This window comes from Equus przewalskii, chromosome 24 (assembly GCF_037783145.1).
Source record: "Equus przewalskii isolate Varuska chromosome 24, EquPr2, whole genome shotgun sequence".
In the NCBI taxonomy this organism is placed as follows: Eukaryota; Metazoa; Chordata; class Mammalia; order Perissodactyla; family Equidae; genus Equus; species Equus przewalskii.
The window spans coordinates 28,773,887-28,801,075 of NC_091854.1; the positions used below are offsets into that span (position 1 = coordinate 28,773,887).

The 27,189-nt window shown below is 51.0% G+C and overlaps 2 long non-coding RNA genes across 2 annotated transcripts; both read right to left on the reverse strand.

Moving 5' to 3' along the window:
* Window positions 1–13,456: 13,456 nt before the first annotated feature.
* Window positions 13,457–26,749, reverse strand: LOC139079145 (uncharacterized). The gene is made up of 2 exons (XR_011532482.1): window positions 26,467–26,749; window positions 13,457–18,173 (listed from the first exon to the last, which is right to left on the reverse strand). It is a non-coding gene; the product is annotated as an uncharacterized lncRNA (long non-coding RNA).
* Window positions 19,699–22,655, reverse strand: LOC139079146 (uncharacterized). The gene is made up of 2 exons (XR_011532483.1): window positions 20,791–22,655; window positions 19,699–20,160 (listed from the first exon to the last, which is right to left on the reverse strand). It is a non-coding gene; the product is annotated as an uncharacterized lncRNA (long non-coding RNA).
* Window positions 26,750–27,189: the final 440 nt, after the last annotated feature.

The following is a 27,189-nucleotide window of genomic DNA, read 5'->3' on the forward strand; positions in this document are numbered from 1 at the left end:
TCAAGCAAGCTTAAAAAATAAGAAAATGATTCCAGGGGAAATAAAAAATTGTGCAGGAAAAGTAAAAAATCTAGTGTGGTAGATGACACAGCTGTGAAAATACTGATCTGGCTAAAATTAAATTATATGTATATTGGGAAGATAGGAGAGCAGGGACAACATGTGGTCATGTGTGTTGCACTTGGGGTGGTGGGTTGATGGCAGAGCCATCCTCATCTTCTAATGGTGGAAAGCCAGTAGATGATGCCTGAAACCGGGAGATCACACAGTAACAATAAAAGCACGTTAGTGAGAGCTATGGAAGCAAATAACAAGAAGGATCTGCTGAGTGTAGACAGTGGTTGTCTCTGGACCACGGGAAACCACACCGTGTGCGTTTGGGGCAGGAGTTGGGAACAGGAAGGTAGTGACCATCTTTTGTATCAAAGCATGTAGAACTTTTTGACTCTTTCCATGCGCATATAACTTTGATAATCATAAAACTAAACTTAAAATAATAGCTACACAGAGCAATAAGTGTGGGCATTCCCTGCTGTGTTTGTTAACAAACATAAAAGTCATGTGCACATCACATGAAACTTCTCTGAGGAAGAATTGCCATCACGTGGTGTGCCAGGCTGACCAGCCCTTCATGTTATCTCTCAGATTTGCAAAGCTGGCTTGTTGATAAAACATCATTTGCTCAGAAGTGGGAGAGAGGAGAATCGTAGTGTCCACCCCCACAGAGTGGTTGAGAGGGTCAAAGGAGGCAGGGCATTTCCTTAGCACTGTGCTCTGTAAATATCGGCAAGTTGTCCTGTCTGTTCCTCTCCTCTGTTGTAATTGCGTAAGTTTCTCCAGCTGACCTGGGAGAAGGGGCCTGCTCGCCTTACTCCCCCTTCCCAGACATCAGTACTGGAGATGAGAGACACCTAGCATTTGGGGAACAGAAGGAAGTTGAGGGTAGAGTGAGGGCAGGGAGTTGCAAGAAGTGAGGCCAGTGACGTAAGACATGTCAAGGCCTCGTGGGTCACCGTACGGAGTGTGGGCTTCCATTCAGGGGCAATGGGGAACCACCGAAGGAAAGAGGACGTGATTAGATTTTTAATGGATGGTGTTTGTGGTCTGGAGAATGGGTCGGAGATGGGAAAGAATGGGGGCGAGGAGACCAGTAAGGAGACTGTTTCAGTAATCAAAGCAAGAATAAAAGGGGCCTGGACTGGGGTAGGGGTAGTGCGGATGGAGACAAGCAGACAGATTTGGACACATTCAAATGACCGGAGGCAGAATCCACTGAACCGACAAGAAGGCAGAGGGAGAAATGGGTGTTGAGAATTAGGCCCAGAGTTCTGACTGTGACCTGGAAGGATGACTGAGCCATCCATGGAGGCAGGGAATAACAGAGGCGGGTTTGAGGAGGAACGTGGAAGATGCTGGTCTCATTCAGACATGGTCGGCTGGAGCAGCCTTCCAAACGTCCGAATGCTGAGGTTCAGGGGGCGACTAGGTATTCGAAAGAGCGTCTGGGGCCACCCATGGATGCGTGCTCCGTCCAGAACGAGTCTTTTCAAAGCACTTTTAAAAAGTGAATCAGGCACACCTCTGGGTAGCCACATGACATCGGTGATGGGGTGCCCACCACGTACAGCAGAGGAAACTGAAGCCCAGAAAGAGCCAAAACCCACACTCGGGAGTTAAAAGGTTAATCTCTTAGTTTTGCTAAAAATAATAATAACAATAATTAAAATCTAGACCATACAATTAAGCACAGCATACAGCCCCGGATCTTTGCAAAACTGCTCCTCTGCCCCACCAGTCACTCGTCTCCCTAACTCAATCATTTATTCACCAGACAGTCACTGAGGCCCAGCTGTGCTTTGGGCAGTCCTGGGAGCTGCAAATATATCCGGCGAACAAGACTGAGTCTCACTTGACTGACGTCTGTCATTGAAGAGGCTGTTCTAACTGGGGACAACAGGAAGCCAACCAACCACGGCCACCAGCACCACCCCCTGGAGAACCTCAAGCCTCGAGGGATAAATACACAATGGAAATAAAGCAAGGCGAGAACCATCGAGCGTGCCAGGGGAGCGACTTTAAAGGGATGATATTGAAGGACCTCTCTGAGGATGTGTGGTGAACAGCAAGAAGGGCCTGCCGTGCACAAAAATCTAGGAAAAGAACATTCTAGGAGAAGAGACCTGCCAGCGGAGAGGCCCTAAGACAAGACTGAGCTTAGCTGGAGGAATGGCGAGAGGCCCCGGTGGCAGGGATGAGGTGAGCCGGGGGAAGAGTCCCAGGAGACGGGGCCAGGGAGGTGGGGGGCCGGAGCAGGGGCTCTTTTGAGTCTGGGCTTGGCTTCTGTTCTAAGTACAGCGGGGTCATTGGCGGTTGTTAGCAGCAGAGCGTCCTCAGTGCTTATCTACCTGAGCAGTCACTCTGGCCGCTGCGTGGAGGGTGATCAGAGCCAGGGAGCAGGCAGCAGCGGACACAGGGACGAGGACCCGCAGCCCTGCCACGCTGTCCCCAAATCGCAGTCTGCACTTCCTCAGGACAAGCGGGAGAGGTGGGAGCTATCACTCCAGCTTCCAGTAAGGATCCGTTTCATATCCTTTCACAAAGCCAAGCACAGTTCGGGGCATGTAGCTGTCCCTTTAATAATGTTTGATGTTTGATTAATAAGTTAAACAACCCATTGAGTCCATCTACTCAAAGAATCAGACAAACCAATTAAAAGGCCTGACCACAAAGCCCCGACACAGCAGCTGCTTGCCGGCCCTGGTCAGTTGCTTGACCGAGGAGCCTTGTCAAGCTCAATCAACAGGGTGAAGCCAGGAGTGCACGATGACACGGAGTTTGAGTCTGCCATTGTTCTCTCTCGCCACTGCTGGGCTGGGGCTCTGTGCCTCCAGGAATCTGGAGGAACACAAACACATTCTTTTCCAAACCTGGCATTTCCAGTCTTCGGTCGTTTGTCATCATCTAGCCCGACCAGGAGCAGCCCCGAGTCTGAGTGAGGCTCAGCAGGGCCCACCAGGCAGGGCCCACGCTCACGCTTTATCTGCTTCCTCTCAGAGTCACTGTTCAACACGGCATCTTTGGGCTTGCCTCGCAAACCGGGCCTGAGTCACTGCAGAGGCTGGGGAAAGGCAGGCATACTTCCTGTTCTAGCCATGCAGCTCTGGGGCCAGACTGCAGCATAGATGCCAAAACTGGCTCGCTGCCATCCTCAGATAAAAGGCATAGGGGACTAGAGCGTCTGCCCTGCGCAGCCTCTCCTGGGAGAAGCCCCACCCAGCCCCGTTGAGAGAGTATAGGAAGATTCCTTGACTGACACTCTGGGAGTGAACCCCTGACCCAAAAGTGTTTCCTACATAGAGTGGCCTTTAACTTGCAGCCTGGCTTGAAAAGGTGAGTGAAGTCAGTGAAATCACTCTCCTAGGATTTGGAATCCCAAAGCAGAGACATGGTGGTCAAGAGTGGCCCCTGGGCTGAGAGGTGAGGCAGAAAAGGCAGAGCTAGTGCAGGAGGCCACATGCTGAGGATGCAGAGGACGCTGGGGTGGGGAGAGAGAAGAGCAGAGACAGAGCGAGAGATAAAGAGGGAGGGAGAAAGAAGCAAAGTCTAGAACTGTGCTGTACAATATGGTGGCCCTGTGTGGCTATTTAATTTTATTTAAATAACAATTTTAATTAATTTAAATTTAAATTATTTAAATAACATTAGAGGTTTAAAATTCAGCTCCTCAGCTGCACTACACAGATACGGAACATTTCCGTCATCTCAGATGGTTCTGTGGGGCCGCGCTGGTCTAGAAGACTCCTGGGGTGGAGCATAAGGAGTCTTGGTTCCAGGTTTTCAGTTCCTGATTCCAATGCACGGAAGCTCAGCACACCCACTGTCCCCTACCAGGGGAGATAATTTATGTTCTTATAATTCACATCTACCGCGCTAACTCTCCCCCCACTATCTTTTTCTTGACTTAGTTTGAGTAGATTTTAGTTCTTATTTTAGCTTTTTATAATCAAGAAAATCTTAACCAAGAACACGTATTGACTGACTGGTATTAATAATAAAAATAATAACCACAACAATTTACTGAGTGCTTATGAGCCTGAACACCAGGCCTTGACGTTTCACATGCATGTTTTTGTTTAATCCTCTCAGGAACTTTATAATAGAGGTCTTTTATTGCCATTCAAGAGCTGTAGCAACCAAGGCACAGAGATGTTGAGCAAGTTGTCCGAGGTCACAGAGAGGCCGGGTGGCAAAGCAGGAATGGAATTGATCCTCCATCTTCAAGAGTTGATGCGTAGGAGCTTGGCCTGAATTTTAACCACGGAAGCATGAAAAGTGGCGGATACCCCACTTTGGGACATGGTAAGCAGGTACTAGAAGTCTGAAACTTCTTTGGGGATCTCTGAATTCTGGGACACCTTCCTAGGGCAGCTGGTCTCATTCCAGTCATCTCTCTGCCTAGTGCTCTTTTTCCCACTACAGAACAGGAAGTTTGAGAAGTGACAGGCCACAAGCACAGGCCAGCCCTGCTGAGAAATCGCCATCAGGAGCAAACCACATGTCCTGTGAACTCGGGGACCTGCCAGCAAAATTCCCTGATGCTGGAACTTCGGGCAGAGAGCGCCGGTCTTGCGCTGATTGGCGTCAGGAGCCAAGTGTGGTGGGGGAGGGGAGTCAGCACATATTTCTCCGCTGAACTCCGTTTCCCATTTGGTTTGGCAGCTTGTTTTTCATGAAATGAGGCCAATCCACGAATTCCGTGTCAACATCGCTCCTTTTACTGGAACCGCAAAGGCAGCCCCCCGGGACTGGCTCCATCTCTGGGCAGACATCAAAACAACCCCTTTTCGCTTTGAAAGCATAGCAGGCGTCTCAGAGCCCCCCACTTCCTTACCTGTGTTTCCCTCTGAGGAAGAAAGCAAGGACCAGGGCCGTGGCTGCAGCGCCCCGAGCTCACTGTTGGCACAGCAGCCCTGGGCTGGCCACGCTGAGGGTTCTCCTGGCCCTGCTGCCTGTCTTCCCTTTCTTGTGCGTCCAAGGCCCGGAGGCTCCTTCCTGCCTGCTTGTCTCGCTTCCAGGACTAGCTTGATGAGTAGGCATGGCCTCCCCAGCCCCTCAGCTGTCACCCTGCCACAGCTGCCCTCCTGCTGCGACCTCAGGGGGTGGCAGAAGGTGCTGTGGCATCCAAAATCCACTCCCCATCAGGGACTAGAGCCGAACTTCCGAGGCCTCCAGGGCTCCTCTGCTCTGGGGAGGGGGCCTCCTCTTAGCTGCTCCAACACCTGCTGCCCAGCGGGGTGGGGCCGGTGTGCAGGTAGGAGCAAGCAGGCACATTTGGGAAGGAGAATAATAGTGGGTAGTGAGTAGCGGACAGTCAGAAGTGGCTTTATTGGCAACTGGTACGTACTGATGGGCACGTCAGCAGCAAGGTTCACTGCATACGAGGTTGTCTGCATGAGAGAGGAGGTGGGAGAAAGGCTGTCCTGGGGCATGGGGTGACCTGGCTCCAGGTCACCTTTCTCTAGGAAGGTCCTGCTCTGTGTCCTCTCGACACCCTGTGCTTCTCTTGTGGCTGCAGCCCCTGTCACGGCCTCTGCACGCTCCTGTCTTCCCAGCTGCTGTCTTCCTCCCCATCTCCTCCCAGGACCCAGCACCCTTGCGCATATGGTGAGGTCAGCGACCCCCTCCACTGTGTCAAGTGAGTGAATGACTACTGGCTGCTCCTTGCAGTGCTGGGGAGACGATGCAAGGGGCGGTGGGGTTGTCACGGCTCTATCCCAAGGGGAGGTCCTGAGGCACCAACAGCGTAGCAGTTTTGCAGTGTGCCCGGAGTGTGAGTCTGGGCTCCATGACTTACTAGCTGTGTGCTGGACAAGCTGTTTATCTTTCTGTGCCTCAGTTTCTTCATGTATAAAATAGAGATAATAATAATACCTACCTAATTTTTTTTGTGAGAAATAAATGAGTTAATATATTTAAACTCCTTAAACAAAAAGTCTGATATTTTGTAAGCTCTTAATAAATGTCAGCTTAAGAAATTTTTTTAAAACCCTAGAAGAGTCAGCTCTTGAAGCTGTCGTCATTCGTTGCTGACTTCCTTTGTTCCCATCTCGCTGGGCTCTTCCTATTGCTAACGCGCTGGCCCGTTCCTGCCTCAGGGCCTCTGCACCTCTCTTCTCCCTGCCTGGCGTGCTCTTCCCCAGATATTCACACGGCTTCCTCCTTCACTTCAGGTAGGTCTTTACTGAAGTGCGATTTCCTTGGAAGCCTTCCCTTTGGGCCTTATCTAAAAGAGCATACCCCTTGCCCTGTTTTGGGTTTCATCATGAGGGACTTACAGTAGAATGCCCACGTGGGACTTGTGCATTACATTATCTGAGTTTTGGTTGTGTCCACACTAAAAAGTCAGCTCCATGAAGACGGGGACATTGTTTCATTCACTGTATCATTCCTGGTGCCCAGTATAGTGTCTGCCACCTAACAGGTGCTTAGAAATAGTTATTGTTGGATGGATGGAGAGATGGATGGGTGGATGAGTGGATAGTTAGATGGATGGATGGGTGGGTAGATAGATGGATGGGTGGGTAGGTGGCTGGGTGGGTGGATAGATGTTTGGGTGGGTCACTGGGTGGATGGATCCATTGACCTCTTTTGGGAGACTCTGTGTCCATTTCCCCCAGAATTCCCCTCTGCAAACTCTCAAACACACACCCTCACATGCAGCTCTTCCTTCCCCCTGACTCCCATTCCATGCCCAAACTTGCTCCCTTGCTCCTTTCCCCTCAGATGACCTAGTTTGCTAAAGCCATGCACTGTCTCAGGAGGCAGGGTTCCCACACAAGCAGTTTGGGATTTGCTGACCGGTCTAGAAAGATCAGCTGCCCAGTGTCAGCTGTTAAGGGGACACAGCAAACAAGACAGACGGTCCAGTGGGAGAGACAGATGAATAGAGAGATGATTAGATCTGCACAGAGCTGGGCCAGAGAGAAGCCCAGGGAGTATGGGGCCACGGAAGAGGGGCCCATAACCCACATTTAGGACAGGAGTTCCCCTTAGCCCCAAAGCTAGGCTCCATCATAGAGCCTTCTCCTAAATAAAGCCCCTGTGGATGACATAGCTAGTCTGTTGGATTTATCCTGAGCTGAAAAAGTACCTGGAGAATCAAACTCTTGGGAAACCGAAAGCTTTATCAGCCCCAGCAGCTCAGATCTGATATCATCAGAGAAATATTTTTGAGACCATAGGGAATGGCAGGTGGTGTAATTAGCAGTGAGTAGAGCACCTCCTGCTTTCCGGGATGGAGAGACCTCAGCCTCCAGACACCGTGGGCCCAGAATGGGGGGAGGGGTGGCCCTCAGAACCCTGGCTGGAAAGGGAATGTTTCGCCAACCTCGGTCATCCATAAATCACGTACTCAAAGACTGTCTTTAAATTTAATTTTTATAGTCCCAGAAGACTCCTGCTGGTCATGGTTCCTTGATATGATTTTTAAAATTACTTTCAAAATGAAAGTGCGAGTCCTAACCCTCAGTAAGTCAGAACGGGACCTTATTTAGAGATGGGATCTTGACAGAGGTGATCAAGTTAAAATGATCATGAGGGTGGGCCCTCACCCAATATGACCAGTGTCCTTCTAAGAAGGGTAAATTTGGACACAGACAGGCACAGAGGAGGGAAATGTGAGGAGATAGAGAGAGAAGATGGCCAGCTACAGGCCAAGGAGAGAGGCCAGGAGAAGATCCTTGCCACACAGCCTTCAGAAGGAACCTATCCTGCAACACCTTGATTTTGAACTTCTAGTCTCCAGAGCTGGGAGACAGTGAATCGTGGCTGTTTAAGCCCCGCAGTCTGGGGTACTTTGTTTCAGCAGCCCTAGGAAGCTAAGGCAAAGAGTAAATAGCGACTCTTCTTTAGACAGAGAAAAAAGGGCCCTATCCATGTCTTTCCTAATCATTGGTGAATTCAAGTATTTCACACAGTAGTTCGGTTTCTCCACGAGAGTATATGTGTTGTGTATATTATATGGACGGCTGGGAGTAATCAAGCCTTTAGCATTCTTGAGGGGGCTGGTGGGGTGCTAAGCACATAGATTCAGCTTAATTTAACAAACATTTATTGCTCCTCCCACGTGCCAGACGCTGGGCTGGAGACTCAGAAAGTACAGTCCCTGCTTTCAAGGAGCTCACAATCTGGTAGAAAAAGCACAGCTGTAAAAAAGTGCAAGCACAAGTGTGTAAATAATTACACCTCAGAGTGATGAGCGCAACAATGAAAATGCGTACAGAGGCTAAAGGTAACACGAGGAAGAAGTGGCCATCTCGGGGCCATTCAGAGAAGCTTCTCAGAGGAGGGGCCAAGCCAAGTCACGCCTCCAGTCTTCTCCGTGAGGTTACAAACCAGCAGGACCCACACAGCTACACGTCTGTGACAAAGGTGGCACTTATACATGCCATCAGTCTGAATATGTTTGCAGAAGCAGAAAAACCATTGTGGATCATTGCAGCATTGTTTATAACAGCAAAAAAAAAACACAAAAAACTGAAAGCATCCCAAATCTTTATTAATAGACCATGTTAAGTAAATTATGGTATATTCATAGAATGGTCACACTCTGGAAAACTATGCAACTGTTAAAAAATGAAGAAGAGCTATGTATACCATCATGGAAAGATCTCCAAGACATATTGTTAAGCGAACACACTGAAGGGTAGAACAATGCACACAGTATGATACCATTTAGGTTGCAAATAGAAGGACAGATGAATCATTACTTATGTTTGTGGATGCATAGAAAGAACTCTGGCAGAATACATAAAAACTGGTACCATTAGTTGCCTGGAAGGATGGGGGATGAGAGGCAGGGATATTTTGCATATATGCAAATAGTCAGTCAATCTAGTACAACAAAATATTTTTAAGGCAAAAACAAGCAAGTTTTAAGTATATCTCATATGACTGGCTAGTCCACCTCCCTGGGCCTGGGAATCTGCCCTGGAAGCCTGAGCTGACTGTTGGAGGGCTCGCCTCCCACGCTTCATCCTCATGCTATGTCCACCTGGCTAACATGTCTGTTGACACGGTGGCCCTGTCCCCAGCTCTCCAGAGCCATGTGCACACTGTTTGCTTTGCTACACTTGTAGCTAAGAGCCTTGAATTCAACCACAGGCAGACCTGGCTTCAAATCCCCAATCTTTCACCTGCTAGCTGTGTGACCTTGAAAAGATTATTCTTATGCTCTGGGCCGCCATTTTCCCACCACAGGTGATTGTGAGAATTAAACAAGCAATGTCCATTAAGGGCTCAAAAAATCATAGCTATGGAAGATAAATAACAGGAGTCAGCTGTTAACTATGTTCAACCGACCCCCACTGAAATCAGACCAGCCCCCAGGCTACCCATACCTGTGGCCAACTTGACTTTCTGCCTCATCCTGGGTAACTGGACTTGCCCAGTTCTAGTGAAAAATTGTATCAAATCAAACCAAAAGGAAATGGACAGTGGAATTTGAAGATTTGATCAAGAGTGCTCATTTGCAGTAGATCACAGATTCTATCTTCTCCCTGTGTCCTCTCCATGCCAACCCCATACACACACACGCACACCCGAATACCTTAAAATCACTAGAAGTTTATGCAGACCTGTTCCCACGAGAAGAAAACCCAATATGACACCTTCCAAATGCGCAAATCTGCCATAACTTTTATCAGAGCATTCACGAAGAAGTTTCTTTAAAACGATGCTTGTCCTATAGCATTTAGCATGTGTTTATAGAATAAACACAATTCACTAAACATTTATTCAGTCATCACATTATTAAAAATAATAGCGTCATGGACTTATCACTTTTAGCAACCCAGCGTCTGAGCCTGCTGCCTATTTTAGGGAATTCTCACACTCTGTGGGCTTGGGGACGAAGCCGGGAACTGCCCCCCCTTCTCCCCCCGCAGCCCAGCAGAAGCTGAAAGAAAGCAGACGTTTGTTCATCTCATTCCCTGGCAGCCGGGGCTCTGGTCTGTAAGCCCGACTCTGCCACTTGGATGCCTCCATCTGGAACTGGAAATCTGGAGCGTGTGGTATGGACAGGAGGATGGCCCGCAATGACGGGAGCCACACCAGCCGGGTGTCTGGCGGCGGCCTGGGCAGCAAGGCCCGGGAGGCGGCAGTGCCAGCGCAGGTCCTAACGAGACACTTCCTGGGGCAGGGCCTGGGCTGTGTGCTCAGCTGCCCAATCTACCTTAGTTCCTGCTCGTTTTGCACGCCTGGGTCTCTAGCCTTCCTGTTGATTCTGTGAGCTACCCAATATCCTTTCAACAACTTCCTCCTCTCCTTAAGTTAACCAGAGTGGTGCCTATTTATTTGTAACCGAAAACCCTGACCGGAACTAATCACTGCTAGGAAGTGCTCTGAGCTCCAACGGGGAGAATCTCACTTAACCTTCACAGCAACCCTGGGAGCACGGAACCTGCTTCCCACTGGACACATGAGAACGGCGAGGCCGCTGAGGGTAGGCAGCTCACTCAGGGCCACGGCCAGAAGAGGGGCCGAGTCAGGACTCAAATCCAGAGCCACCTGGCCCAGGCTCTCCTCCCACTCTGCTCCCCAGGGATTTGCAGCCGGGCTGATGAGTTACTCGAAATGCCTTATACCTTGTCTCACGTCATCCTCGCAACTCCTTGAGGCTGGAATTTTTAGTCCCTATTTTACAAATGGCTAAACTGAGACTCAGAGCGATTAAAAGCGACTTGCTCAAATATTTATCATAAGCTTAAAACTGTGCGTATGTACCCTTTGATCCGACAACTCTAGGTCTGAGCATTTATCCCAGGGACATAAGCATAGGTATGACCAAAGATTGTTCATTGGATTGTAATTCATTACAGGGAAAAGTGAGATACTGCCCTTGTGGCCAACAATCGGGAAATGGCCTAACCAAGAAAGGCATCCTTGCGATGCAGCATGACATGGTCATTCAAAATCTGGCCGTAGTGGCCCGGTGGTGCAGCGGTAAAGTTCGCACATTCTGCTTCTGCGGCCTGGGATTCTCTGGTTCGGATCTCGGGTGCGGACATGGCACTGCTTGTCAAGCCATGCTGTGGCAGGCATCCCACATATAAAGTAGAGGAAGATGGGCTTGGATGTTAGCTCAGGGCCAGCCTTCCTCAGCGAAAAGGCGAGGATTGGCAGTAGTTAGCTCAGGGCTAATCTTCCTCAAAAGAAAAAAAATCCGGCTGTAGAAGCACATCCGTGGTCACCTGGGCCCGGAGGAATGTGGGGACTGACTTCAAAGGAGTGTTCAGAACTTCTGGGAATGGTGGAAATGTTCTAAATCCGACCGTGGTGATGGTTACTGAGTGCTCACAGTTGTCAGAACTCATCAAAACCACGCACTTAAAAAACGGTGCATTTGCTGTCTGTAAATTATACCTCAATAAAAATTTTTTTAAAAAAATTCTGTATAAAAGATTTTCATCAAAGACAATGTTCATAAAACATTAAGTGAAAATGGTCGCAAAACAATATTTACAGCATATCTACTTCCACCTGTGCTACATGCATAGAGGAGAGATAAGAAGGAAATAGAGCAAAATAGGAAGAGTGGTGGGAATTATGGATAATTTAGGCCTTCTTTACACTTTTCTGTATTCTTTAGGGATCAGGAGAAACAAACAATAAATAAATGACAACGACTTGTCATATGTCACACAAGTATTCAATAGAGGAGCAGAGGCTAGAAATTAGGGCTTTGCAGCCCAGGGAATGGTGCCTTCCGCTCTGCACTGGGAGTTGCTGTATTGCACGCTTTGGACAATTGCCTATAAAACGTGTTCTTGCCTGCGAGGAACTCGAACTCCGCACGGAAGAGCAAGGACAGAGCGATTGCATCTGGTGAGGGGAACCAGGAGAGGCTTCACGGAGGTGGCTTCTGTGATGAGCCAAGAAGGATGAGCGGGCCCATGACGGGCGGGCAGACACCACGGGAAGGAGGAAGAGTGAGGGGCACGTTTGTGGGAACAGAGAGTCTTCAGCCCCCGCTGGGGGGGGGGTCCTGTGGAGGGTGATGCTGCAGCTGCGTTGTGGGGGGCCTGGAACGAGGCAGCTGAGTCCAACAAACCACTTGACAGATACCAGGACAGGGGCACCCACAGGTCAAGGGGCCTTAGTCCCCATTCCTGATAAAGACACTCTGAGTTATAGTGTGAATCCACGAGAAAATAAAACAGCACTGAAAAATCCAACTTTGGGGGACATGTGGTGGAGGTGCTTGTGCTGTAGCCGGCCCAGCCCTCCAGAAGGACACCTAGAAGGCTTGAGGGTCCTCAGCCACCACTCCGCACCACGCCACGGGGGACCCCAAGGGCAGAATCAGGGGCTTATTGGGTTTTCTAACTCTGGCCCCTGTGACTGGGACAGAGCAGAGGACCAGTAAACAGCTGTGAAATGAATGAAGGAGACACCCACACCGTAAAGAGAAATCTAAGAGGAGGTGCATTGCATGTAATGGTTAGCGCATGGACTCTGGAACAGACTGCTTGCCTTTAAATCCAGGTTTTGCCACTTACTGGCTGTGTGGCCTTGGGAACACTACATACCCTCTCTGTGCTTTGGTTTCCTGTTTCTATAAAATGAGATCGTGAGAGTGGATGCCTCCCAGGGTTGTTGCGAGGAATCAATCAGGTAGTAGATGTAAGGCACTATAGCAATGCCCGGCACAGAGTAAACACAGTGGAAACGTTAGATATTATTACAGAAGTCCAATTTTGTTACTTCGGAGATGAGGAAACTGGAGTACAAAGAGAGAGAAGTGACTTGTCCAAGATCACAAAAGGAGCAGGTAGTGGAACAGAGGACACTACAGCTGTGAATCAACACACCTTTGGAATAAAAGGACTTGTCAGTTGGCTTCTTGCCCCGTGCCTGGCATTGTCCTAGATCCTGTCTGGGGAGCAGGAGCATGTTCCCAGCCTTCGCACTGAGATGAAAAGCTGCTGACACAGAAACCCCCAGAGGCCAGTGCAGTGTGGAACGCACTGGTACCCGGGCGGTCCCGCGGGAGACGGGAGGTCAGCAGAAGGCAAGATCGGCCTGGGCTGGCTGCAGGAGATGGGGCCTCTGGGAAGAAGTAGGATTTCAGCCTGGGACCTGTAGGGTGGAGAAATAACTAGGACAGAGGCTTTCCGCTTTTTGTGTGGAGGGTGACTAGGAAACGGCAGATACCCCAACTCCACCCCCTCTTACAGTGAAAGGGGAAAACTCTTTGGAGTCAGACCCTCTGGGTGGGAATCCTGGCTCTGCTCATCAGCTGAGTGACCTTGGGAAAGTCACTTGCTGTCTCTAAACTTTAGTGTCTTAATCTGTAAAATGGAGGTCAAAATACTCTGTTCACTGGGTTGCTGTGGGGTCAAAGGCGCTAGGACATGAGAGACACAGGAGATCAATTAAGATCAGGCCCTTTTCTTTCTCTCGCTCTCTTTGGAAGAGTTTAGATTATCCTCCCCTGAGACCTGAGACCGGGCTTTTTTTTCTTGGCAGTGGGAGGAGGGCGTTAGGATGGAGGGAGCTAAAGGCTTTAGAAGAGGGTTTGAGGAGGACTATGGGAGAAAGTTCCAGAAAAGGAGAAGTAGGCACTGGGGACACTAGGTATGGTCAGCCCCAGGGTGTCAGCCTTCCTTTGGTGGAAAGGGATGGCACCAACACGTGTGGAGCATGGCTAAGCGCCAGGCACCATGCTGGATGCCAGGACACCGCCTCGAACTCTCTATGACTCTTACCCTCAGAAGCTCCAGTCTTTTGGTAAACATTAACAGGAAGATAAAGCATTACAATCCAAAGAAGTTTAAGAAGAACGAGACAGAGAGAGACAACACAGAAGACACCACGATCAATACTTGGAGGAGGTCATATGGAAGGTGAGTTTTGAAGGATGAATAGGAGTTCAGTTCAGGGAGGCGACCTAAGGAAGGCGAAATGGCATACGGTTCAGCACTACTGGAGTAAAAACCATCTGAAAAGATGAGTTTGAGAAATGAGGCTGGGGAGGGGAGCTGGGGGGGCGGGTGCTAGATGATGATGGCCATGCTGGCCTTTATCCTGGAGTGATGGAGTTCAATGAAGCGTTTTCGATGAGTGGAGAACTGCTGGAGTTGTAAGTCAGAAAGACCCCTCTGGTAGCAGAATGAGAGGTGCATCGGAGCGGGACGAGCTTGCAAGCAGGATGCCGGTGCAGACGCAGATTCTGTGGTCCAGGGCACAGGATGAGGGTCTGAACCAGGAAACCTCGTGGCCGTTTTCTCCTGAGCTCTTCGGCCAAGTGCAGTCTTGCTCTCTGCTAACCCACAGCATGTGCCTCTGTCACTCACGGCCCTGTGACCCTGGGCCACATGCTGGGATTATCCGTATATTTGTCTTCCCTCCACTGCCGGGTTGGGAGCGTTTTTCCCCCACTGCGTCCCGGGGCCAAGAAGCTGGTTCACAGTTGGCACTGATGTGTTCTGACGGTCCTGGGGTTCGGGAAGAAGGACTTGGGGTGAATGCAGCATGTGGTCCAGCTCATGAGCCAAACAAGACCTCCAGGCCTTCTGCTCACTCACTTCCCCTCTGTATTTGTCCTCAATCAAACTGTGCAAAGAAATGCCTTAACCTCCTTCCGTATTGTTGTGTGAATCAACAGAAGAGTGCTGCGTGTTTACCAACCAGAGCTTGAAGGAAATAACACATAATCAGGGAGGAAAGAGCAGCGGGCGGCAGTGGGAGCTCGCCTGCAGGTTGTTTGTTTCCCTCTGATAGAAAAGCCGCTCCTGGCTCGCAGTCGAGGGCATTTTCCAGAGGCGAACTTGCCAGTCCACAAAGATGCTTGCGTGCAGTATTATTTTCTCCTCGCTCTTCCATGGCTTTCCCTCTGCTCCTTCTGTTGCATCTGCGTGGGCACGGACAGGGCAATGGCAGGTTAACTGGGGCCGGAAAGTTGCTATCACCTGACATCTGCACCAACAGTTTATGTAAAATGAGCCGATTCCAGTGAGAGCGCATGTCTCCAGGGGAGCCGGCCCACCGCTGGCACCCCCCAGGCGCCTGCTGCCAAGGGCTGGGGCGGGGGCCCGCTCAGGGCATGGAGGGAGCTGCCTCCGAGTAGGGCCGGGACATGTGGGCAGAGGAGAGTCAGGCAAGAGAGGACGGCGAGTCCCGGGCAGCACCTGTTCCCAGGGAGTAAATAATACTCTGGCCTGTGTCATCGCGCCTGCCTGTCGCCCAGCAGGCATCCAGTTCACCCTCCATTGTGGGCCGCCAGCCCTGCAACCGCATGCAGCTGGTTCAGATGTGCTCTGGAAAGGAAACCGAAGGTCCTGATGGCTTCTGCTCGCTGCTCAGCTCAGGGTCCCTCCCAAACTCTCATTTCACAGCTGCTGCCCAACTGCCAGGGCTCGAGGGGGCCTGCCAAGTGTGTGGCTCTGGTGCCCCTGGCTCCCGAGAGAGGCGAGGTGATGGGGGCAGAGGGCCCGAGACTGCACTCGGCTGTGTCCCAGGAGGACAGGTGCAGGTGGCTGTGGCCTCATCCCACTGCCCCCGCTCCCTTCCTCTCCTCCCCCTACTCACTTCTCTGTTTACAGTCTATTCGCAGGAGAATATTTGAAGTATTCGAACTATGGGTGTCATCGTCCAAGACTGAGTGCCGGGCCCATTGTGCGGAAGGAGAATTAGTGAGTTTAGACACAGGGAAGACTAATCGGTCTGTTTGGGAATGAATCAGAGTTCGGTGATTCCTCTGTTTCGAAAGGTCACCATTTATTGGTTTAAGTAACAGTGCAGTGGCTAAGAGCTCCGTCAGAGGGCAAACGGCTTGGGTTCAGATTCCAGCTCAGCCACTGGCCTGCAGCAGGACTGGATCTGGGTAAATTCCTATGTCCCCGTTTGTTGGGTGAGCAACTCATCCAGGTTTGCCCAGGGGTTTCCGAGGGATGGGAACCCCTCTGTCCTGGACCACATGGGTGAGGATGAGGATGCTGCTCAGCATCCGCGCGGTGAAGTCTGACTGGGTGAGACTCACGAGGTGAGTCCCACAGTGCCCGGCCCGCGGCCAGTGCGCTGCTCGGGAAGCTGGTGTGACGCCTTCTGAGGGCCCAGAAGTCTCGGCGCCCGGGGCCTGAGGCCCTGCTGGAGCAGAAGACACTCAGCCACAAACAGACCTGTCGCTGCGCAAACACAGCAGCCTGTATTCATGGCCCTTACCCCGTGAAGGGGCTGGGTTATCTCTGTTCTACTGATGAGGAAATCAAGTCTCTGCGGGGAGGACTTGCCACATGTCAATAGCTAGGAAGAGAAGGAGGTCGGTCTTGAACCCAGCTCTCCTACAGCAAGCCCTGAGTCCTTATGCCCTAGACCCTTCCATCTCCTTGAGGCAATTCATGCTACATCCTGAGTACTGCATAACCCTCTGCTCAAGCGGTCCCCTCTTCCGGAGCCCCCGGCTTCACTGCTCTGGCCCTTCAGCCCTCCATCTCTTCACCTGGCAGATTCCTGTTCTCTTCGGGGTCTCAGCTGAGGCAGCTCCTCCTCCAGAAACTGGCACTGACCCTTCTTAGGTATGTCTACGCTCTTCACACCCCTAATAGATCGCTCACGGTATCGTCATAATTTACTGATGGGCTGTCTCCGGTGAGCTCCTTGAAGGCAGGATTGTTTCTCTCTTCCCACCTCCCCCAGAGCCAGACACGGTTCCTGACACACACCAGGTGCTCCATGAATGTTGTGGAACTGAACTGAATTCATTAAGATGTGACATGATTGTTTTGCACTTAATAATAATAGCTACTATTGCTTGAGCGCTTATGATGTGTCAGGCATTATGCTGAGCATATATGTATTATCTCATTTAATCCTCACAACAAACCCACAAGGTTTGATAAATGACAGATAGGAAAATAAGGCTCAGAGAGGTTAAATAATCTGCCTGAGGTCACATAGCCAGTAAGCAGCAGATCCAAATTTTGAGTCCAGATCTGGCTAACACACTCTTAACCACTGGGCTCTTCTACTATCACCAATGCCTAACTCAGTCCTTGTACATGTTAGGCACCAGGTACTAGTTGACAAGTGGGATGGATGGTGTGGGGCAGGGACTGGCAAGCGCTCCACAGGATGGGCAGCCCTGGGCCCAGGGTCATCATCTTCTGGTCCTCTTGCCTCCCCAGCCTCTCTCATCCTCCCCGGGGCAAGGTGAGGTCTCAGACAGCAGAGGAAGCAGGAATACGGCTGAACTGTCTTCAACAAAATCTTTGCCGATAAGACTTGGGGGAGTTTCCAGACACTTTCCTACGACTGTTCCAGCTGAGAACATTGGGCTGAGCTCCCGTGACTCAGCCGCGGAAAGCCAGGGCCACTGAAGGTTCCCAGGAAGCCAGGGGGCACGCACGTCTTCCTCCAGCCAGGACAGGAAGTCACAGGCAGCCCCAGCGTCCTCAGAGCTTCCTTGCAGAGGGGACCAGCAGAAGGGTCTGAAGAATGAACACTGTCCCCGGGGTGAGAGGCCCCGTCTAGAAGCACCATCCTGTCCCTTTGCCATGACTTCCGATCTACAGGAAACCTCAGGCATGGGCTTAGAGAGCGGGCCCTGGGTCAGAGTCCCAGCAGAGTGACGACCCAGCGAGGCAGCCTCTCCGAGCTTTGGGGTCCTCTCTGCAAAGTGGGGAGGGGAGTGGTACCTCCATCAGAGGGCTGATGTGAGAGTGAAAGAATCAGTCTCCACGTGCTGACCAACGCCCCCCCCCACCGCACCTCCCACCGAGCAGGTGCCTGGCAGTAGCAGCTATTGTTTTTCCAGCGAAGGAAGGAAAACACTGAGCGAGCTCCCAGCTGGGGTGGCCCCGTGTCCAGCTGAGTCCTCGCGGAGCAGCACGTCCTACAGGAGGCTCGGAGCGCGTGGCCTGCAGGCCGGTCTCTGCAGGAAGGCCTGGGCGCCGGAGCCCATTGTGTTGCCGCCTGCGTGTTTTGCCTGGGCAAGCTGGAAGGGCATGACCCCAGGACGTTGTCTCGAGGGGACTGCTCCTCCAGAGGTCAGACTGGGGCTGCTTTCTTACTCACTGTGGGCCTTCGCTTTGAGAAACTTCTGGGCACGTTGTATGAGGGCTCACGAGCTCCACGGCCCCCTCTGCTCCTCCCCTCACCGTTTTTTTTGGCAGAACCTGAGGCAGATGGAAAATTCGTGCTCAGGTGAAGAAAGATGGGTAATGTCTTAGATAATATCTTTGCTTGTCTGACTTTGAAGTGTGTCAAAGAAAGACCAAATGGCCTCAAATTGGTAATAAATGCCTTTTAAGTGTGGCCACATCTTCTTGCCAAGTCAGCAGGCATCTATTAAGCTGTACGTGTTTGAAGAGTGGGGCCCATGAAGCCCTGTGGACAGAAAGGCCTAGGGAGCTAACGGTGAAGAAACGAAAGCTTCAACAGGAGAGGGGGCGTTCTGAAGATTATCAGCCGGCTGCGGGGCCTCAAACCAAACCTCATCTTTGGCTTATTCTCTCTCCTCCTCCTCCTCTTTCTACTGGCCACCCTGTGGTGTTGCTGGTGTGGTCCCAGGCAACATGAGAACCCCAAGAATTAAGGAGAACACCTTCTGCCCTTCAGGAACTTTCCTTCTGTTCGAGAAGCCAGCAGGCTAAAGGGCCAGCAGAGACTCTTAACAGCACGCCCAGGAGAAAGCCGAGGGCTTCACGCGAGACGCCCATGTCCTGGCTCCACATCCTGGGAAGGCCCACACTCCCCACCTGTGGGACCTGGAACAAGTGAACCGCACCTCCTGGAGCCCAGTTCCTGGTCCATAGGACTGGCTCTTAGGGCTCCCGTGGAAGCGCTTAGTACAGAGCCTGGTACATACTAGTGCTCAATAAAGAGAAGCAAAAATAAATCCTGGTCCTACCCAAAGCCCACCTCTCCCTCTTACCCTTCCCCGTGGGTACCCTGTCATTCGCAGTGTGGATTTACATCTGTTTTCGCCTTCAGTTCTCATAAGAGCCTTCGAATGCAACCTGCGAAGATTCTGGGTAAATAATTCGTTGAATATGTGGCTACCTGGGGGCGTGAATAGTAAAACTGAGAGGCACAGAGCACTTACGATCCGCCAGGGCTGTTGAAGGCCTTTCTCTATTCCGTGTCACTTACACGATACACGTGTTCTACCTGCACGACGACTCCGTGAGCTGGGCACCACCATCAGCCCCACTTCACAGACACAGAAACAGAAACTGAGGGCCAGAAGGCATGAAGTCACTTGCCTGAGGTCGTATAGGTAGGATATAATTTAGGTGAGCAGGAAGCCAGGGAAGCTGGCTCCGGAGTTTGGGCTCCTACGCAGAACACTGTACTCACTGACTGACTGACTGACTGAATGAATGAATGAATAATGAAGGAATGAACACGGAGGTCAGGTAAGGCTCCATTTTATGGATACTGACGCTGAGGCTGACAGCACATAACTGACTTGCCCAAGGCCACACAGTTGCCTTAGTGGTGATGTGGCCTCACATGGCAGGAGTCCACTTCCTGAAGTTAGGTGCAGCCACGTGACTTGCTTTGTCCAATGAAATGTGAGTGGAAGTTGCACAGAGCACTTCCTGAGAGAAGCTTTAAGAACTGCCACATTTCTTAGAAGCATATGTTGAAATGAAGCCTCTGTCTGCCTGGGTCACAAGTGCGTACCAGTGACAGCAGTAAGTGAGAAATACACTTTTATTGTGTTAAGGCACTGAGATTGCGGGGAGGGGGGGGGGCGGGGTGGTTGTTACCACGGCAGAACCTGGCTTCTCTTGATCAACACAGGTGGAACTAAGCCTGAGAGCTTGGGGGATGAAGGGCCTCCGGCAACTCTGGTTGCGTTACCTGACCCCAGTCTACCACGCTCCCCCAGGGGGTTTTATCTGCCGTTGCCTCCCCCACACCCCCAGCCCCATCTCGGGCTGAATGAGCGGGATCATTTATGGCATGAAAGGAGACAGCTGCAGAATTCCAGCTCCTGACAGAAGGCGGTGGACAGACACTGACAGCTCGGCTCTGTGGTCTGGACGCCACACCCTCCCTCCCACAACGGCTGTCTTGTGTCGGTTTTTCTTGGTGAAGAGCGTCCTGCATAGAGAGTGAGCTCTTCAGACGTATTGAGATTGGCAACAGGATCTCCTAAAGCAGAAAATGTAAAGTCGGGTTTAATTAACCAGATCTGTAGCTGACTGATTTTTCTAAAAGGTTGTAAAGAGTTTTAAGAACAATTAGTCACTTAAGAGGCTCATCACTTTCTGTTAGGCAGATACATTAACAATAAAACAATTGATACTGACATCAAAAATCCTCCACTAATTTTTCAAAACAGTCTTGATTGGATGAACCCAACTAGAATGTTTAAAAAGCAGTTTCAACACGCCGAGAGGACCCCTCCTTATATTTAACTACTGAGAGAAGATTATACAAAAGAGGACCAGGATTTTAGAGACTGACTGACGCACACTGATTTCTTTTTGTCAGAAATTTTCAGTGACACACACCAAAAACTCAATAATGTCTGGGTCTACGCAAACTTTACATTTGTCCTTACATTTTTCTGCATCCTCTAAAGTTTACTTATGGACCTCACATTGTTCTTTACGTTTTTCAAAGCTTCTGAATTTTTGCATATACTAGTCTTATAGTCAAATAGAACAATCAAGTGTTTTTTTTTAAGTGTCTGGCTATCTTTGGGGTCACTGCAGGCCAACTTGAAGGTGAACGTGAGCCCCGCTGTGTTGTCTGGTGAGGGCAGATCGGGAAGCTTACCGTGTGGGGGCTGGAGGAGACCCTGGACCACACCCTGTACAACCGCTCCATTTCAAAGATGAGGGAACCACATCCAGGGAAGGGATGTGCCCAGAGCCACCGGGCTGTGAGTAGTGAGGCAGAGAAAGGACTCGACCCCAGGTCTGTCTGGGGCCAGAGTTCACACCCCTTCCACTACTCCCCAGTCTGGAGGAGCCTGTGACATCTCTGGTCTGCATTGTTGCGCTAGATGCTCTTCTGAAACGTAGCTGGACACAACTTTATTCGCCATGTTCGGACACCGTCTGCCACTTGCACAGCACTTACAGTTGAAACACTTTAAAACGCATTCTCTCTCCTGAGTTCCTAGCGACTCTGTGGGCTACGGAGGCCAGCAGCACCAAAACTCAGTCCTGCGGTTTTCTCGGCTCCTCTTTCCACATCAGCACCCTTGTATATTCAGGAGGGAAACTGCGGCACCAGCCGTATCCTGGTGCCTCGTAACTGTGTGCTTCAGGGCAAGTAACTCAAGAGACCCTCAGTTCCCCGCTCTGTAAAAAGGGCATAACAGTGTGAGCTGTCGAGATGAGGAAAGGAAAGAACGCAGGCAGTGTGGCTGGCCCACGTTCATGTCCACGTTGCAGCTCACCAGCCCTCTCCCAGATGCAGTGGATCATGCAGCTTCATGGCATGCCCCTTCTATCCCCTTCTGGAAGGTCTTCTCTGTGTCGTGGGCTAGTGCCCTCCACTTCACCAAACCCTGCCCTCCAGGGCAGTGTCACCTCCTCGGAGAAGCCTGCCCTGACTCCTTCGACCACACTGAGCACGCCCACTTTTGAATCCCTATCGAATGCATGGTTCTTGCCTCACTTCCTTGTACTTTAGGCTCATGTCAGTACTGAGTACCCCCCTTTTCTTTCCAGCATCCGCCGTGCCACATCAGAGTCAAGGATCTTTCACAACAGACAAAGCTGGATCTTTAACTCAAGCTTTCAAAGATTTTATATCTCTATACCTATAGCTCTATCTATACACACATATGTAGAATGTGTCTATGTATATACATAGACACATGTCTGTTTACTTACATATATATATATTTAATAATTCCTCCTTGGTTTTGCTCCATTGGAAGAGCAGATCAAGATCTGGAAGCTCTTTGCTTTTCTTCACTAGCTTTGAAAAGCGAAAGTAAAGAATTACAAAAAATTAAACTGGGTGGGGGCGCAGAGCTTGAGAAGGGAGAGAGAGGAAGAGAATGGCTAAATATATCATCTCATTTCATCCTTGGAACCACCCTGTTATGATTCCACTTTACACACAAGGAAAGCAAGGCTGGAAGGTGAGGCTGCCACATCCAAGGTCACAGAACCAGACTGGATCCTCGCTCTGCCCGATTCTGAAGCTGGTGCTTCTCCTGTCCCCCTCGCCGGGTGTGGGTGGTAGTTAGGCACACACACTCTGAGCCAGGCTACCCGCATTGAATCCTTGTCCTGCCACTTACCAGCTGTGTGACCTGGGGGGAGTTGCCTAACCGTAGGCCTCAGTTTCATCATCAATAAGAAGGCAGAGAGAATAAGAGAAGGATCGCTTCCTGTGGACGCTGTGCATGTTGAAGGACCTCCAGCAAGTGGAGCACTCAGAGAGGGTCCTGGTGCAGTGCTGGTCCTCTGTGAGCATCAGCCGTGATCACGATGTGAGCATTGGCCCACGACGGGGCGGTGGCCCTGGCAGAATCCTGCAGGTCCGGGGAAGCCCACTTCCTCGTCACTCCAGACGCAACTTCTCCTTTGCCCTCCTTCCCCGAGCTCAGGGCCCAGCAGAGAGGCCGGCGGCTCACGTCATTGCAGCATAGGTCCCCCTCTTCTTGGTAGGCGATTTCCAAGTCGGGCACAGGTGGCATTTTGACAACAGGAAATACGCCTTGCAGAGGACAAACCAATGATAGCAGAACTCCTCAAGGTCCTCCATTTCACCCATGTCTTCTCTTGGTTTCCACACTTGGGTTTCTCATTCATGCAGCCTCCGTCTCTGCTTCATTTTCATATCTGCCACAGTTTCCAACGTGTTAGGAAACTGCTGAGGGTCCGGCAGCCGCTGCATGGAGGACCTGGGGCTGGAACGAGTGAGACAGGGTCCTGCCCTCCGGCTGCATAGAGTGGTCGTCAGGGCAACCAGGCAGGCATTCTCACCCTGAGGGAGCATTTCAGTCTCCCGGGGAGGTTTAGAAAAATACTGCTGCCTGGGCCTCACCTCCAGGGGTTCCGATTTAACTGTTCTGAGGTGGGGCCCCAGGCTTTGTTTGTGGTTGGTTTTTTTAATAATAAATTTTTTATTTTAGAAGAGTTTCCGATTTATGGAACTATGACGAAGATGGTAGAGAAAGCGCCTGTACACACCACACCTAGGTTCCCCTACTGTTAACATCGTACATCTGTACGGTAAACCTGTCACATTAACAGACCAATATTGGTGCATTCTTATGAACCGAAGTCCGCACTTTACTTAAATTTCCTCAGGTTTTCTCTGATGTCCTTCTTCTGTCCCAGGATCCCATCCGGGGACCCACATTACATTTACACAGGCTTCTCCTGGCTGTGACAATTTCTTGGCTTTAGTATACATTTTTTAAAGTTCCTCAGATTGTAATACGCAGCCAGGGTTGAAGACTTCTGCTCTGAGGTCATAGGCATGGAAATTCTAGGAGCAGGCTGTCTGGGTTCAAACTCTGGCTGGGCTACTTAACAGCTATGTGACCTCAAGGCAGTCAGCAATCCGAACGGGCCTCCATTTTCTGTCATGTGAAAGGGGAGTATTAATCGTACCTACCCCAGAAGTGGTGAAGGCCACCGTTTCTCAACTTTTTCACGTCATAGCACCCAGAGAAAATACATAGTATTTGTATTATGAATCGGCACAGCACACAACGCAAGTCATAACAGCACAAAGGGACGTGTCTACTGACGGCCAGCCATGAGGGGATCAAAGACCGCGCCACCTGCAGCTCTGGGATGCCATGTTGGGAGGTTCTGGGTTGACACGTATTAAGGCGCTGAGGTTCTCCCGGGGCCAGTGGGAGCCTCCCATGAATGTTTTCCGTAAATATAGAGGAGGAGAGAGCAGGGAGCAGCGCAGACTGGGGCAGTGACGTTGGACAGACAAGGGCAGGACTTCGGGGGCCCATTGGTGCCGATCCGAGTCTTTCTGAAGGGAATGTGTGTGTGTCTGCAGCGGGAGTAACTGCTCGCCCTCCCTGATGGACCCCGGGTGACCAGCTACGGACAGACGCCAGGGCACCTCGTTATACCGTGAGGCGCAAGAGCAGACGGTGTGACACCCAAGGAGTGCAGAGCCCTGGCAAGTTAAGCAGCGGTTCTTGGAAACCAAAGACTGAAGATTCCCGGGCGGGAGCCTCCTACAAGAACCCCTCCTGCCGGCTGCTGCCCCTCTGGCGCCACCGTCTGGTGTCGCCTGGGTGGTTCACAGCCGGCAGGACAGGCTCAACCCCTGGTACATTTTTTTTAGTGAAACTTAAGACTCAGGTATCTCAAATAAAACCAATTTCTAGGGGGAAAAAAAATCAAAACTCACAACAGGAAAATAAAGAACACTATCTGGGCCATAGCAGAATCCAGAGAATATATTCATATAATGGAAAAATTCTAGGTGTTTCGTAATGGACCTTTTGATACGAAATGACCTATTAAATTTGTAATTTGTGGTTCTTGGTGTTGAGGTTCATAGGAAAAGCTAGGGAGTCCTCAAACCTTCAGCTGAATTCCAGGAGGACTTATTCGGGTTTTGAACCAGCGTTTCCTTATCTAAGCAACAGCAGCGGCCACAGCCACCCCTCCCAGGCTGCTTCCTCGGCCAGGCGGGCCTGCAGAACCTCCCCGGGACAGCCACCGACAGCAGAGGCTCGGACCCCGCAGCAGGGCAGCAGCTCGAGGCCGCCAGGCTCTAGCACGGGGCCCTTCATCCTTCCAGCCGGCTTGGAACACAAGGTCTGGATGAGCAGGGGCAAGCCTTCCCCACTGCCTGCCTCTGTTCCCGGGGAGGCGCTGTGGCCAGCATGCAGACTGCAGGGTGTGGGGCCCGCAGAGGCCATATGGCAGGATGAGGGCTGTGGCCACTGGAGGCATATTGTATGGTGCAGAGGCTGGTCGTTTTGATCCCAGCCAAGATTTGTTACCTCAACGTTGATCTCGGGATCAAGTTCTGGGTTCAAGTATGTCAGTCCATCTTCAGTAACAGGAAGTTTTTTCCCCCCACATTTGATAAGTGTGTATTTCCTGAGGCTGAAGAAATTAGAGACGTGAAGGATTGTTAACTCGAGATGGTTTTCTCTGCAATTTGTCCACAAATGGGTCAGCAGCATCCCTACCAGACAGTCCTAGCGCCTTTGAGACCTGGAGAGATTCGTGGACGGTTTTGAAATGATAATAAATGCTGATGTGCAGAAAAGACTTCTCACCATTATAAGCATATCTGTGGTCCTCGTCTTACAGTAAGGTGTGTAAATGGCAAGAGTTTCGTAGCTGACAGACCAGGGTTCAAATCTCAGCCCTGCTGTGTGACCTTGGGAAGTTACTCAACCTCCCTGAGCCTCTATTTCTTCACCTGTAAAATCAGGATGAAAATGCCATCCTCAAAGTGTCATGTTGGGAGGTTTAAGGAGGATAGTAAGTGCTAAGTGCAACTCCGGGTACGTGGAAAAAGCTCAGGCAAGGGCAGCTAGGACTACAATTATTCCCACCCCAACTTTGTGAGGCAGGGAAGGCCTGCATTGCAGATGGAGAAGTTAGAGCTCAGAGACACGGAGTGACTGGTCCATGTGAGTGGCAGGGCCTATTGGGGCTCAAACTCTGTTTCTCCAGGCACTGAGTCCTGACTGCACATTCAGGTGCCTGCTCTTCTCCCTGCCAAGTGTGTAGATGCTCAGCTGAGGCTGACACCGGGGGCTGGAGAAACAGCCACGTCAGAGGGAGCTGAAGGAGGGAGTGGAAAGTCCACCAGGCAGGCATGAGCTGCACACCGGAGCTCGGGGCCTGAGGACCAGATGCAGCGGTGGGGACATCCAGCTGTGTGTCCATGGCAGGGAGGGCCTGAGGACCAGACACAGCGGTGGAGAGATCCATCAGTGTGTCCATGGCAGAGAGGGCCTGAGGACCAGACGCAGCAGTGGGGACATCCAGCTGTGTCTCCATGGCAGGGAGGGCCAGAGGACCAGACACAGCAGTGGGGAGATTCTGCTGTGTGTCCACGGCAGGGAAGGCCAGAGGACCAGACACAGTGGTGGGGAGATTCTGCTGTGTGTCCATGGCAGGGAGGGCCAAAGGACCAGAAATAGCAGTGGGGAGATCCTTCAGTGTGTCCATGGCAGGGAGGGCCAGAGGAGTGTGTGAGGCAGAGGCCCTTGGCATTAAAGGATAGACGGCCTAACAAGCAGCCAGTGGAGACTGACTCAGGGAGTGACACAGGGACTTGAGAGACCGGAGGCGAGAGACAAGGAGACGCAGGAAGAACTCAGAGCGGCAGAAAGAGAGAGAGGAAAACTTGACAGAGAGGCTCCCAGAGAACATTGACTGAGGACGGCACCTGCCCTTTTGGGTGTGGCAGGCGAAAAACTCTGTCTATGGGAGAGTCAGTTAACATGCTCCTTAGGATTCCTTCTAATAACGAAAAAAGGTGTCTTACCTTTCTTTCCTCAGCAAACCAAGCAACATTCCCCTCATCTTCCTCCAAATTCAAGTCAACTTCCTACAAGTCTCCAGTCAAGAGAACTTATCTGGGAGGAATATGATCCGATACGATTTGATCTGGAATGCTCTGGATGTCCCTGTGATGTCCACGTGTCAGTCCAGGAGAAGTAACCAGAATCTCTTTAAGCTTGTCTTCCAGAGAAACTGTAGTCATGGAATCTTGGACTGAAAGGTCATTCAGCTCAAGTTTCCCTCCAGTGCATGAAGTTTCCCTTCCAAAGTGGTCTGCCAGCTTCTGCTTGAACACTTCTGGTGACGGGGAGCTCACTCCTCCCAAAGGCAGCCCCTTACATGTATGGACAGCTCTCAGTTTCAGAAAATGTTTCCTTATTACCCGTCAGGATTCCTTCAGTTGTCAGTGACAGAAAAGCCCAAATGAAACTGTCATTAGTAAAAAATAGATACTGAATACATGGTACAGGAGACCCTTGGTGTGCCACCCAGCCTCCTCCAGGGAAGGCCTTGCAGCACCAGCTGCTGGAGAGCTGCCAGCAGGCCCCCTCTGACTGTCAGCCCCTGCAGGGCTGGCTCTGTGGCGCAGCCTTTCCTGGGGTGACTCACAGCCAATGAGTAATCAATGCCAGAGTATAGGTGTCTGGCCATCTCCGCCAACTCCAATATTTCTGGAAGGCCATTCCCCCTCCAGGCCTCCTCCTGG